We start from the raw sequence: 14,295 nt of genomic DNA, 5'->3' as shown, positions 1-14,295 counted from the left end.
AGGGGCTATGACAGTGAGCAAAATAGATGTTGTTCCAGCCCTCAAAGAACTTACAAACTGATAGAGCAGCAGGCATTATATAAATGAAGATCTGAGTGCTATAGGAACATATGAACAGGATACCCAGCCTGACCTGGGGAATCATGAAAAGCTTTTCTATAAGGCAGAGATGTTGAATTTGGGACCTGAAGTATGAGTAAGAGATGAACTTGCCCTGTTAACTACCAAGGCTTATTATAAGGCTATTATAATTAAGATAGTGTGGTTCTAGAGTAAGAATTGACAAATAGATTATACTAGACAGGCCAGAACAAACCCATGCATTTTTTAAAAAATGTGATGTATAAAAAGGTAGCATTGCAGAGCAGTAGTGGAAAAGATGATTCAATAAGTAGTCATGGGGCAATTGCTTATCCACATAGGATAAAATAAAGTTAGATCCCTACGTCAGACCATATTTAGAAGTCAATTTCACATAGATTACAGACCTAAGTGTAAAATGCAAAACTATAATACTCTTAAAAGATAATAGAAGAAAATATTTTTATGGCCACCAGGTGAAGAATTCTTAAAATTCTTAGGATTCTTAAAAAGGATAAAAATTCTTAAAGTCCAAGCCCAATGGATGAGGTTAATCAACTAACCACAAACAGAATTACCTTCATGTACTCAGTCATTCTGTCAGTGTTCATGGAGAGGGCCTGCTTGGTGCCAGGCCCTCTTCCAGGTGCCGAGGGCAGAGCAGTGAACAAAACAAAGTCCCTGTCCTTACAGAGCTGACATTCTAGAGACAGGAGAAACATCTGCTATGAAGCATGAATTCCCTGATGGCCAGTTGAACCCTGGCCACAGCAAGTGCTAGTCCAGAACCCTAAACCACTGGACTAGCAGAAAATTAGATGAAAATTTCCCTTTCAAAAAAGATACCATAAACAAAGTTGAAAGACAAGCCAGAGACTAGAAGAATATATTTGTTACATGTCACTAACAACAGATTAGTCTGCAGAAGTTTTTAGTCTCAAGACTTGTTTATGAAGAACTCCTACAGATCAATAAGAAAAAGATGAAAAACCTCAGTAGAAAAATAGTCCACACAATAATAGTAGGAGACTTTTAACACCCACATCATTGGACAGATCTTCCAGACAGAAAATCAATAAGGCAAAGGAGATACTAAATGACACAATAGAACAGTTGGACCTAGTTGATCTTTTTAGGACACAACATCCCCCAAAAAACAGAATATACATTCTTTTCAAGTACGCATGGAAAGTCCTCTAGGATAGACCACATACTCAGACCCAAAAAAGCCTCAACAAATTTAAGAAGATAGAAATTTATTTCAAGCATCTTTTCTGACCACGATGGCATGAAACTAGAAATCAACCACAGAAAGACAAATGAGAAAAAAATGACTGCATGGAGACTAAACAACATGCTACTACTGAAAAAAAAAAAAAAAAAACAAACAAACCAATGAGTCGATGATGAAATCAAAGAGGAAATTTAAAAATACCTAGAGACAAATGACAATGAAAACACAACCATTCAAAATCTATGGGATGCAGCAAAAGCAGCCCTAACAGGGAAGTTCATAGCAATATAGGCCTTCCTCAGAGAACAAGAAAAACTCCAATAAATTAACCTACCATCTAAAAGAATTAGAAAAAGAAGAACAAACAAAATCTAATGTCAGAAGAAGGAAAGAAATAATAAAGATCAGAGAGGAAATAAATAAAACAGAGATTTAAAAAAATAGAAAAAATCAATCACACTAAGACCTGGTTTTTTGAAAAAGTAAACAAAATTAAAAACCTTTGGCCAGGCTCACCAAGAAGAAAAGAGAGAGGACACAAATAAACAAAATAAGAAATGAAAATTGAGAAATTACAAGCAACACCACAAAAAATACAAAAAACCATAAGAGACTGCTATGAACAACTATGTGGCAACAAATTGGACAACCTAAAAGAAATGGACCAGTTCCACCAAAACTGAACCAAGAAGAATTAGATCATTTGAACAGATCAGTGACTAGAAGTGAAATAGAATTAGCAATAAAAAACTTCCCTGCAAACAAAAGTCCAGGACCAGATGGCTTTACTGGGGAATTCTACCAAACATGCAAAGAACGCATACCAATCCTTCTCAAACTCTTCCAAAAGACTGAAGAGGAGGAAACACTCCCAAACTCATTCTATGAAGCCATCATCACCCTAATACCAAAACCCAGCAAAAGACACTACCAAAAAAGAAAAATCAGAGGCCAATATTATTGTTGAACATAGATGCAAAAATCCTCAAAAAAATGTTAGTAAACAGAATCCAACAACACATAAAAAGGATACACTAAGATCAACTTGGATTCATCCTAGGGACACAAGGATGGTTCAACCTATGCAAATCAATCACATAATACACCACCTCAACAAAAGAAAGGACAAAAATCACATGATCATCTCAATAGATGCAGAAAAAACATTTGATAAAATTCAACACCCATTTATGATAAAAATTCTTACCAAAGTGGGTATAGAGGGAACATATCTCAACATAATAAAAACTAATTATGACAAACCTACAGCCAACATAATACCCAATGGTGAAAAGTTGAAATCCTTCCTGCTAAAATCTGGTACAAGACAAGGATGCCCACTCTCACCATTTCTATTCATTCTCACTCTCACTTCTAGTTTTGAAAGTCCTAGCCATAGAAATCAGACAACAAAAAGAAACAAAAGGGATCCAAATTGGAAGAGAAGAGGTAAAATTGTCACTATATGTGGACGCCATGATACTATATATGGAAAACCAAAAAGGCTCCACACAAAAACTACTAGTGCTAATAAAAGAATTTGGCAAGATAGCAGGATACAAGATTAACATACAGAAATCAGTTGCTTTTCTTTGCACTAACAATGAAATATCAGAAAAGGAAAATAAAGAAATAATCCCTTTTAAAATCACATCCAAAGAAAAAATATTCTTAGGAATACATCTGACCAAGGAAGTGAAAGACTTATATGCAGAGAACTATAAAACATTGATTAAGGAAATTAAAGATGATTTAAAGAAACGGAAAGATATCCTATGCTCTTGGATTGGAAGAATTAATATTGTTAAAGTGGCCATACTACCCAAAACAATCTACAGATTTAATGTGATCCCTAACAAATTACCCAGGACATCTTTCACGGAACTAGAACAAATCATCCTAAAATTTATATGGAATCACAAAAGACCCAGAATTGCCAAAGCAATACTGAAGAAAAAGAACGAAGCTGGAGGAATAACCCTCCCAGACTTCAGACAATACTACAAAGCTATAGTAATCAAAACATCACAGTATTGGCACAAAAACAGACATGGATCAATGGAACAGAATAGAGTCCAGAAATAAACCCACAGACTTACAGTCAATTAATTTTCTACAAAGGAGGCAAGAAAATACAATGGAGAAAAGACAATCTCTTCAGCAAATGGTGTTGGGAAAGCTGGACAGCTGCATGTAAATCATTGAAGTTAGAACACACCCTCATATCGTACACAAAAACAAACTCAAAATTGCTTGAAAGCTTCAACATAAGACAACAACTATAAACCTCCTAGAAGAAAATATAGGCTAAACAGTTTCTTTTTTTTTTATAACATTTTTTATTGATTTATAATCATTTTACAATGTTGTGTCAAATTCCTGTGTAGAGCACAATTTTTCAGTTATACATGGACATATATATATTCATTGTCACATTTTTTTCTCTGTGAGCTACCATAAGATCTTGTGTATATTTCCCTGTGCTATACAGTATAATCTTGCTTATCTATTCTACAATTTTGAAATCCCATCTATCCCTTCCCACCCTCTTCCCCTTGGCAACCACAAGTTTGTATTCTATGTCTATGAGTCTATTTCTGTTTTGTATTTATGCTTTTTTTTGTTTGTTTTTGTTTTTGTTTTTTAGATTCCACATATAAGCGATCTCATATGGTATTTTTCTTTCTCTTTCTGGCTTACTTCACTTAGAATGACATTCTCCAGGAGCATCCATGTTGCTGCAAATGGCGTTATGTTGTCAGTTTTTATGGCTGAATAGTATTCCATTGTATAAATACACCACCTCTTCTTTATCCAGTCATCCATTGATGGACATTTAGGCTGTTTCCATGTCTTGGCTATTGTAAATAGTGCTGCTGTGAACATTGGGGTGCAGGTGTCATCCTGAAGTAGGGTTCCTTCTGGAAATAAGCCCAGGAGCGGGATTCCTGGGTCATATGGTAAGTCTATTCCTAGTCTTTTGAGGAATCTCCATACTGTTTTCCATAGTGGCTGCACCAACTGCATTCCCACCAGCAGTGTAAGAGGGTTCCCCTTTCTCCACAGCCTCTCCAGCATTTGTCATTTGTGGATTTTTGAGTGATGGCCATTCTGACTGGTTTGAGGTGATACCTCATTGTAGTTTTGATTTGCATTTCTCTGATAATTAGTGATATTGAGCATTCTTTCATGTGCCTATTGACCATTTGTATGTCTTCCTTGGAGAATTGCTTGTTTAGGTCTTTTGCCCATCTTTGGATTGGGTTGTTTGGTTGTTTCTTATTAAATCGTATGGGCTGCTTATATATTCTGGAGAGCAAGCCTTTGTCGGTTTCATTTGCAAAAATTTTCTCCCATTCCATAGGTTGTCTTTTTGTTTTACTTATGGTTTCCTTCGCTGTGTAGGCAAAACAGTTTCTGACATAAATCTTAGCAATGTTCTCCTAGGGCAGTCTACCCAGGCAATAGAAATAAAAGCAAAACAAGAATTTAAATACATGTTTCTTGATAACAACAAAAAATAAAATAAAAGCAAAAATAAACAAATGGGATCTAATTAAACTTATAAGCTTTGCACAACAAAGGAAACCATAAACAAAACAAAAAGACAACCTATGGAATGCGAGAAAATACTTGGCAAATGATGCAACTGACAAGAGCTTAATTTCCAGAATATATAAACAGCTCATACAACTTAAATACAAAAAAACAAACAACTCAATCCAAAATGGGCAGAAGACCTAAACAAGCAATTCTCCAATTAAGACATACAAATGGTCAATAGGCACATGAAAAAAAATGCTCAATATCACTAATTATCAGAGAAATGTAAATGAAAAGTACAATGAGGTATCACCTCACACCAGTCAGAATACCTATCATTCAAAAGTCCACAAACAATAAATGCTGGAGAGGGTGTGGAGAAAAGGCAACCCTCCTATACTCTTGGTGCAAATGTAGTTTAGTGCAGCCATTATGGAAAACAGTATGGAGATTCCTTAAAAAACTAAAAATAGACTTACCATATGATCCAGCAATCCCACTCCTGGGCCTATGGAGGAAACTTAATTCGAAAAGATAAATGCACTCCAATGTTCATAGCAGCACTATTTACAGTAACCAAGACATGGAAACAACCTAAATGTTCATCAACAGATGACTCAATAAAGAAGTTGTGATGTATTTATACAATGGACTACTACTCATCCATAAAAAAGAATAAAATAATGCCATTTGCAGCAACATGGATGGACCTGTAGATTGTCATTCTAAGTGAAGTAAGCCAGAAAGAGAAAGAAAAATACCATATGAGATCACTCATAAGTGGAATTAAAGAAAAAAGGACACAAATGAACTTTCTTAGAAAACAGAAAAAGACTCACAGACACAGAAAACAAACTTATGGTTACCGGGGGGGAAGGAGGTGGGAAGGGATAAATTGGGAGTTCAAGATTTGCAGATACTAATTATCATATATGAAATAGATAAACAATAAGATTCTACTGTATATCACAGGGAATGATATTCAATATCTTGTAATAACCTATAATGATAAAAGAATATGAAAAGGAATATATGTATGACTGAAAATTATGCTGCACACCAGAAATTGACACAACATTGTAAACTGACTATACTTCAATTTTAAAAGAGAGTTAATAATTGTTGAAGCTGGATGATGGGTACATGGAATTCTTTGTACTCTATCTACAGTTGTAAATGTTTGGAATTTTCCATAATAAAAAGTTAAACAAACCAAAAAAAGAAAAGCAGAAGAAAAATAGCCCAAAGATACAAACAGATAATACATAGAAAACTCTAACAACTGATAAACATTGAGGGATATTTTCATGGCCAGACTCACTAATAATCAGGGAAATGCCAATTAAATTGAGATACCACTTTATACCCATCAAATTGGCAAAACATTTTTTTTTTTTTGACAGATCCTGCCTCAGGTTTATTTGTACAAACAGCACAGGTAGACATGAGCCCTATGCAGACAGTAGCCCAGGGGTCACACTAGTCCTTATATCCTCACATCAGTAGATGAAAGCCTCTACTCTGGAGCCTTTGTGGGGGCCTGGGCGCCTTTGGGAGACTGAGCCTGAGCCGGAGCTGGAGCCAGAGCTGCAGCTACGGCCTTGATCTGAGCCTTATCCTTGGCCTTTGGCCGACAGAGCCTGAGCCCCTTGGCGATGCGGGCACAAGCACGTTTCCCGAGCTTGGGGTGAGCAATGCAGGCAAGTCGACTGAGCCTGCGGCTGTCGCCCTGTGGGATCTTGGGCTTGACCTCCTTGGGATTTATGAGAGCCTTGACAGCCTCAGCACATGCATTCGTGGCCTTGGCGTTGTTGGCCTGCATCTTCTTCAGGCCCTTCTTGTTGTGCTTCTTGGCAAAACGCATGTTCCTCAGGAACTTGGGGTCTACCCCCTTAAGAGATTCATATCGTTGTGATCAGGGTTTTTTGATGCCGTTTCTGTGCCATTTTCAGGACTGGTTGTGTGTGGTGTGGTTCTTTGACTAGGCCATGCCTGCACCAGAGCCGGGAGACCCCGAACCGCCTGGGACCGGAAGAGAAATTGGCAAAACTTTTAAAGTGAGACAGTGCGAGTATTGGTGAGGTTGTGGAACAGTAGGGACTCTCATAAACTGCTAGTGAGTAAATTGGTAGAATCACTTTGAAGCAATTGGGGCAAATCTTAAAAAGTTCAAGAGGTGCGCCTGCAGCATTGTTTGCAATCGCTACCAATGGAACACTCTGCCTGTCTCCGTGCGGGAGAAAGGACAGTGTGTTGTCTTCACTGTGGAATTCTGTACAGCAGCTAAAATGAATACAGGGAGACAGATATTCATCAACACTGATAAATCTCAAAATGTCAAGTTACAGAATGATGTACAGGTTTGAAAACAAGTCAAGCAAAGTTACGTAATGTTTTAAGAGTAGAGACATTTGCGTGAGTTAAAAATCGTATGAAAAAATGCAGAGGGATGCTAAACCCAAGTTTCAGTAAGTGAACGCCAAGCCCTCAAGTTCCAGTGGTCTCTGGGAGAAGGGAGAGGACTGGGACGAGGGAGGGCTGTCCAGGTGGTTTGAACAGTATGTGTAATGTTTCATAAACCTCATAAAAACTGAAGCAAGGGTGGCCAAATGTGAAGAAGGTTTGATGGTTAGCTAGTGGGTACACAGGTGTTCGTCATGTTATTCTGTGTAATTTTCTGAAGCTTTAAATATTTAAAATGAAAAGAGTGGACAGGATTTAGGGAGGGAGCAGTGAGAGGAAAGGCCGTCCAGGGAAAGAAGCCCCACTTTGACCAGCAAGGACCTCGGGGGGACTGGGAGGAGCCAGCGGGCCTGGAGTTTGAGGAGTCTGGGGGCTGGGAGAGGAAAGGAGGGCCTCACAGGCCATGGATTTGGATTCAGGTTTTTGTCCGAAGAGCACGGTCAGTGCACCCTTGCTGTAAGTCTTCTTGGGAGAGACCAGGATAGGGGGGCTTAAATGGCTGAGCTGAGGCCTGCAGGGAAGAAGCTTCCAACCCTCCCGGGGGCCATTGCTCTACAAACACCAAGAGTGAGAGAAGGGACAGCGCCACCAGCAGGAAGGTGTGGCTGCCACCAGAGAGCGCAGAGCCCACTTCTTACCAGGAGCAGCTGCAGGTCGTAGGAACCGTGATTCGAGTCAGAGAGACCTGTGTTTGAATTATAGCTCTTTTGCTTCTAGCTTGAAACCCTGGTCACATTTCTGAACCTCTGTGTTCTCAGTAAAGATATCCATTGATCTTACCTCATCAGATTAATATGAGAAGAAAATGCAATGACAGATGTGTAGTGCAGACCGAGAAGACCCTTAATGAACACTAACTGGTGGTGGTTGTTGTTACCCACTCTCTCTGGATCCAGCCCCTTAGGCACTGCAGGGCAGGTGGGGTCTGGGGCACCCTGGAGGCATGTGCTGGACCCCAGGGAGAGCCATGACCCAGACACGCCACGGTGCTCTTAGGGCCTGGACTTGGAGCAGCTTGTGCAGCACACGGGTGCCCCCAACACAGTCCAGAAGAGGGGCAGCCCTAAGGAAGTGCGGCAGGAAACCTTGACCACAGCCTCTTTCCTTCCTCCCTGCTGGAGAGAGTGGCCAGAGGGTAGTTTCATCCTCACTTACGGCCCTGACATTAAGACCGAGTCCGCAGAGTTGCCCTGGGAGCCCAAACAGACTTGGGGACACACTTCATGAAAGTCACAGCTCATGGGACCACCCCAAAGAGGTGTAGTCATGGAGGGCGGCTTGGCCCTGGCTGAGGGCCGGGCTCCCCCGACAGCAGACCTGACACAAGATAGCTGGCTTCCGCCTGAGAGCCTGGCCCGCCAGGGTGCTGGCAGCACTCACTTCCTCTGAGCTATATTTTTATCTGCTATTCTGAGCTCTTCCATCACCTTAAACCAGCTAGAATACACTTATTGATAGCAGCTGACACTTCTTTTGAGTGATTATTACATACTGGCACAGTAAATGACCATACTGAATCTTCACAAGAATCCTGTGAAGTAGGAACTATTACTGTCACCTCTTTACAGATGAGGAAACCGAAGCTCAGAGAGGAAACATAACTTGCCCAAGACAAGGTCACTTGGCCATTGAGTTCTGGAGCTGGGATTTGATCCCAGGGTTGCTTGCCCAGAAATGGAAAAAAAACACAAATGGGTACAGCTCGTGCCACTAGACCAGGGATACTGACCCTTAAGGGTCAACAGGAAGTTGGCAAGTCAGTAGGTTCAGGCTGAAAGCTGTTGCTTCCTTGGCACCCACTTAACTCGCAGCCCATCCCAGCTGTTGGAAGTCAGCAGGGGAGGGAGAAGGGCCAGCCCCCTCAGGATTCGCTCAGACCCTGCCAAGCGTTCTGTCTTCATTCCAGTCGCCTGCTGTGGGCTCCACCCTTCACATGGTTCTGCTCAGAGCCAGCCTGAACGCGAGTGCCTTTCCTTCTTCCCAGAGTCTCCCACTCTAGCCCTGAGGCCTGGCCTGCAAGGACCCCTCCATGATCCAATGGATCTGTACAGACTCTTGGCAGCAGCTCCCTGTTGGCTCCTCTTCAAAGCAGGGGCGGCCCGTCTCCTCCAGGTGTCAGAAGCAGCTGGCACGTTAGCAGAGGGCCTCTGGCGGGAAGGGGTGTAGAGCCAACTGCCATCAACTGAAAACAGCACATGTGGATGACCTAGCCTTCAAGAAATTCTCTGGAGCCCTCTAGGGGGTGGTGACAAGTGTGAGTTCAGGGTGAAGGAGCTGTCAGTGGAGTGTAGGGTCTACAGCACGCGGTCGTCCCTGTCACCACAGGCAGAGACAGACCTGTAGCCTCCTCCCTGCCCTTTCCCACAGTCCTGCCAGGATTCCAATGCCAGATGCCCAGAACTTTTATGGGTCAGAGCATTAGTTTGGAGATGTACCGTGCAGGACATGATGTTTCTGTAAGCACCTTTTGTAAGTCTTCAGACTTTGCTGCAGCCACAGTCCTCTGACCAGCAGACTCCCCCACCAGAACCAACATTAACAGGAAAAGTGGTGAGTTCTGTCCACCCTTAGGGTGACACTCTGTCAGACCTAGAGGAAACGCTTTCATGCTTTCGGGAAGTACAAGCCTTCAGGCTTCTGCTTGAATATCTCCAGCAACAAGCAGATCACCCCTTCACAAAGTAGCCACAATCCCAGAGCTGAGCATCTTGAAAAAGTCTTCTAGAGGCAAACTAGGTCCCTGTGACATCTCCCTCAGCGGCAGCCCTTTATGAGTTGGGCCTCGGCCTCACCTCCTTGTCTTCCAGGCTGAAGGATCTAAAGTCATTTGTCTGATACCCTGGTTTGCAGGCTCTGCTGCTTCGATTCCTTCATGACTCTAGTTTATTCCTCTTAAATGGACTTTCCAGAGCTGAATGTAGTGTCCAGATGTCACCTTGCCAGGGGAAAAGAGAAGGGAGCTGTGACCTCTCTTAGTCTTTTGTTCGTGCTTTCCTTCATTCAGCAAATTTTACCGAGTGCCTACTGTGTGCTCTGCACCATGCTGGCGCCTGAGTTGGGCAACAGACAGAAAGACAGAGGTGCCACTTGGTGAATCTTCGAGTCCTGGGGCAAAGACAGACACACACAGTGTGAAGAGGTCACAGAGAACTGGGGCAGCCAGAGCAGGGAGGCCTACCTTCGCCTAGAATAGGGAGGGCTCCTCAAAGATGCACCCTGTGGCTGCACGTGAAGGGTGACCAGGCATCAGGCAGGTGGCTGAAGAGGGGCACGGAGGGCAGGCAGCACTTCGACAGAGGATAGGCTTGTTTGAAGGGCGGGAAGAAGGAAGAACTGAAGGATCTGTGTGGCTGGAACTCAGCAAGGGACGTTGCCTGGGGCCACTGGAGTCTAGAGAGGTGAGCAGAGGCAGATCATCAGGCCCATGAGCCAGGATAAGAATGGGAGACTCTGCTCTAAGGCCAATGCAAAGCCTGGGGAGGGTTTTAAACAGAGTTGTAAAATGGTCAGATTTGAATTTTTAAAAAGATATTTCTGGCCACGGTATGGATACTCAATTAGAAGGAGGCAAGAGTGTTGCAGGAAACCAGGTAGGAAGTCATCCAGTTGTCCAGGAAGGAGAGGTGGAGGTGGGTGTTGGATAGGGGCTGTGGAAGTGGAAAGTAGATGGATTCAAGAGAAATGTCCAGAACAGGATCGATAGGACTTGGTGACTGATTGACTGATGTGGGGTGGGTAAGGGAGGCAACTTCCAGGGCGTCAGCAAGATGCCCAGGTTTCTGGCTGCACGGAGGAGTGTTGCTGTTAGTGACAGCTGAGAGCCCATTGGCTTTTCTGGCAGCCAGCCTCACTGCTTGCAATCAAAAAAACCTCCTAGTCCTTTGCACACGTGCTACCAGGACCCAGCCACCCGTCCCTCAGAAAAAAAGCCTCTGCCACCGTCTGCCTCTCCCAATTAGCCTGCTGGTCCCTCCTGACCAATATACGTCTCAGCCCACCAAGGAGCAGGGGTCAAAGCCAGAGCACCTGCAAGGCTGCCCTGTCCCTGCACAGACTGCCACCCTTACCCTGGTGGGTCTCCTGCCCTCTTAAGGCTGTGTGCTCACTCTTCCCCAGAGGCCCATCTTAAAAGAGGGTGAGAATGTTCATAGTCAAGAATGGCCCCCAACAGAGAACTTTGTGGATTCTGAGATTCTGAGGCTGGAAGGGCGGGGCCCTGTTTGCAGCTGACAGCCCTATCTGTGGCTGAGACCAAGATGCTTAGGGCAACTGGCTTGGAAGCCCTGGTGTGGCAGGGCCGGTCTTAGGAGCATGCTGATTAGCAAGAATGACAACTTCTGGAATTAGAGGTGATGATTGCACAACTTTGTGAATATACTAAAAAATACTGCACACTTTTAAAGCGTGAATTTTATGGTATTTGAATTATATTCCAATACAGAGATTCCTCGACGTACAATCAGGCTATGTCCTGATAAACGTACGCTAAGTTGAAAATTTAAAAAATCAAAAATGCACTTAATACACCTAACCTATCAAAGATTCTGGCTTAGCCCAGCCTACCTTAAATGTGCTAGAACACTTACATCAGCCCACACTTGGGCAAAATCATCTAACACAAAGCCTATTTTATGATCAAGTGCTGAGTATCTCATGTAACTGATTGGATACTGTACTGAAAGTGACAGAGTGGTGGTCTGGGTCCAGAGTTGCTGTATGTGTTCACTCTTGTGATCACATGGCTGACACGGAGCTGTGTCTGCTGCTGGCCGCATCACGAGGGAGTATGTGCTGCGTGTCGCCAGGCCAGGAAAGATCAAGATTCAAAACTCAAAGTCTGATTTCTACTGAATTCATACGACTTTCACACCATCATAAAGTCAAAAAACCTTAGTCAAACCATCCTAAGTCAGGGACCATCTGTGTAAAATAAATGAATAAATAGGTAAAAAAAGAAATAGTAAATGGCGGGAACTGCCATAAACAGGAGCACTGGGTCCCAGGTTGATGATAAACAAGAGGAGCCAAGTCACGTCTTCAAAGGCTTTGGTTCCCCATCGTGGTTTCCTGCTCGGGGATGTTCTCGGCCCAGTGCTCTTCCCTAGTAATTAACTTCAGGCCATCCGGGTTCTCAGCTGTCCTGGGAAGGAAAGGTCGCTGCCTTCTCTCCTCTGGGGCCTTTTCCTTCCCTGTCGAGCCTGGGGAGGAACGACTTTGAGGTGCTGGCGGCTCTTCCTTCCTGGGGCTCTGGGAGAGCTCGCTCTCCCTCTGTGGTTTGCATGTCTCTGTTATCCCAGTCCCCTCTACCTGCCCTCTCTCTACCTCTCTCACCAGATATCAGAATCTGGGCTTCGTGCCCTCTCTCTTCCTTTTTGCCTGCCTGAGCTCTCCCCAGGTTATGAGAGTGGGTGACTACTTGGCCTGTGCGCGACACCTGGTCTGAGGGGCCTCTGATGGAGGGACCAGGGCGCCCTCCTGTGGCCAATGGCAGTATTGCTTCTTCCCACTCTGGCCTTGAATTTTTTTCCAGCTGGAATTTTCATGTTGAATTCCGATGGTTGAGGCATCTTTTTTCTTCCCCAAGAGATCCATGAGAAACAGTTAAGGCCCTAAGATATAGGTGAGAAGAAAAAAGATAAGTTAGGCAGCTAAGAAACTAAGAAATAAAATGTTTGTATTCTGCATCTTTTTTTAAAAGAGGCGGTGTGACCTGATGGGAGTTACATGGCGCGTGGAGCCAAGCACTTTCAGCAGCTGTGTGACCCCTGCAGACTGACTTCTCTGAGGCTTAATCTCTTCACCTGTGAAATGGGAATAATCACAAGACCTGCCTCATAGGATTGTTGTGTGATAAATGTAATTATCATAGGTTTAATACCTGGCACAGTGCCTGCCGTGAAGTACGTACTCAGTAAATAGTGCCCATTTCTGTTGTTAGCATGATTACAACTGAAGATGAGATGTAGGAACCATTTCTCTCTTCGGGGGCATCTGAAGCGAGGCCAGCTGCCTTGCACAATTCCGGGGGCACCACTCACGTTATACTCTCTCTAAAGCCATTCCCCAGTGGGTTGCCAGTCTCTAACCCAGAGAGGTGAAGACAGAGTTAGAAAAATACACGAGAGAGCAAATAAAACACAAATTTAAAGGAAAGCCAGGGCCCAGCCAGAAACAGAATGGGGGCCCAGCTCCCCGTCAGTCGATGAGTTTGGCACCCTGCCTGGCACATGGATGGAGCCCAGCAAGTGCTAATTTCCTTCTCTTCCTGTCCTCTCTCCAGTGAGGCCCTGAGCAGTGTATGAACATGGCCTTCATCTGATCCCTTTAGTGGTCACATGGTTTTCTTCCGGTGAGGTGGGTGCGCAGAGGAGGGGATGGAGAGAGGAGAAACCAGGAGGTGGTCAGCCTGGGAGAGTGGACAGCATGGAGGAGCCCCGGCCGCCACAGCCCCACAAGCTGGGGTGTGTTCTTTGACCCTCTCAAGGGCAGACCCCAATCTGTACCCTCTCCGCTTTCTGCCATCTGTGTCCCAGGATGGAAGTACAACAGCTTTTCTGGCCCTTGGAAGCTTATTAAATCTCAGTGCCACTTGCCAAGACCCCTTTAAACCTCTTGGCTGTTCTTTTTGCCTTTTCTGATCAGCTGTATTTATTCTGAACTAAATGGTCCTCATTGCAGGATGAAAGGATTTACTGCTTAAGGATATGAAAAGAAATCTTGGCTGCATTACAGTCGCACCCTCTCCTTGCCACCACCTCCCCCACTGCCCGTGCTCTGTCCACTGGCTGGTGCCACAGAGACTGAAGTGGGAGCCTGCCCATGGTACAGTGTGGGCAGTTCAGCTTGGTGAGAGCCCAGCTGATGGAGAAGTGAGGCCACTGGGAGGAGCTTGTTTTGGGGAGCTAGTGTCTTGCTGCTCCAAGGGAGTCTGGAACAGCTTGCTTGAACACTCCCCCCACCTCACCCCACACACA

General features: G+C 44.0%; 1 protein-coding gene and 1 pseudogene across 1 annotated transcript in view; one reads left to right on the top strand and one right to left on the bottom strand.

Annotated features, from left to right (window-relative positions):
* Positions 1–14,295, top strand: part of CSTPP1 (centriolar satellite-associated tubulin polyglutamylase complex regulator 1) — a 159,200-nt gene that overhangs the window by 138,673 nt on the left and 6,232 nt on the right. The gene's annotated exons all lie outside the window — the stretch shown is intronic.
* Positions 6,236–6,848, bottom strand: LOC105106868 (large ribosomal subunit protein eL29-like; annotated as a pseudogene).

The sequence above is a fragment of the Camelus dromedarius genome, chromosome 12 (genome assembly GCF_036321535.1).
Source record: "Camelus dromedarius isolate mCamDro1 chromosome 12, mCamDro1.pat, whole genome shotgun sequence".
Classification (NCBI taxonomy): Eukaryota; Metazoa; Chordata; class Mammalia; order Artiodactyla; family Camelidae; genus Camelus; species Camelus dromedarius.
The sequence above is the reverse complement of the archived record's forward strand: the minus strand, read 5'-3'. Positions and strand labels throughout refer to the sequence as shown.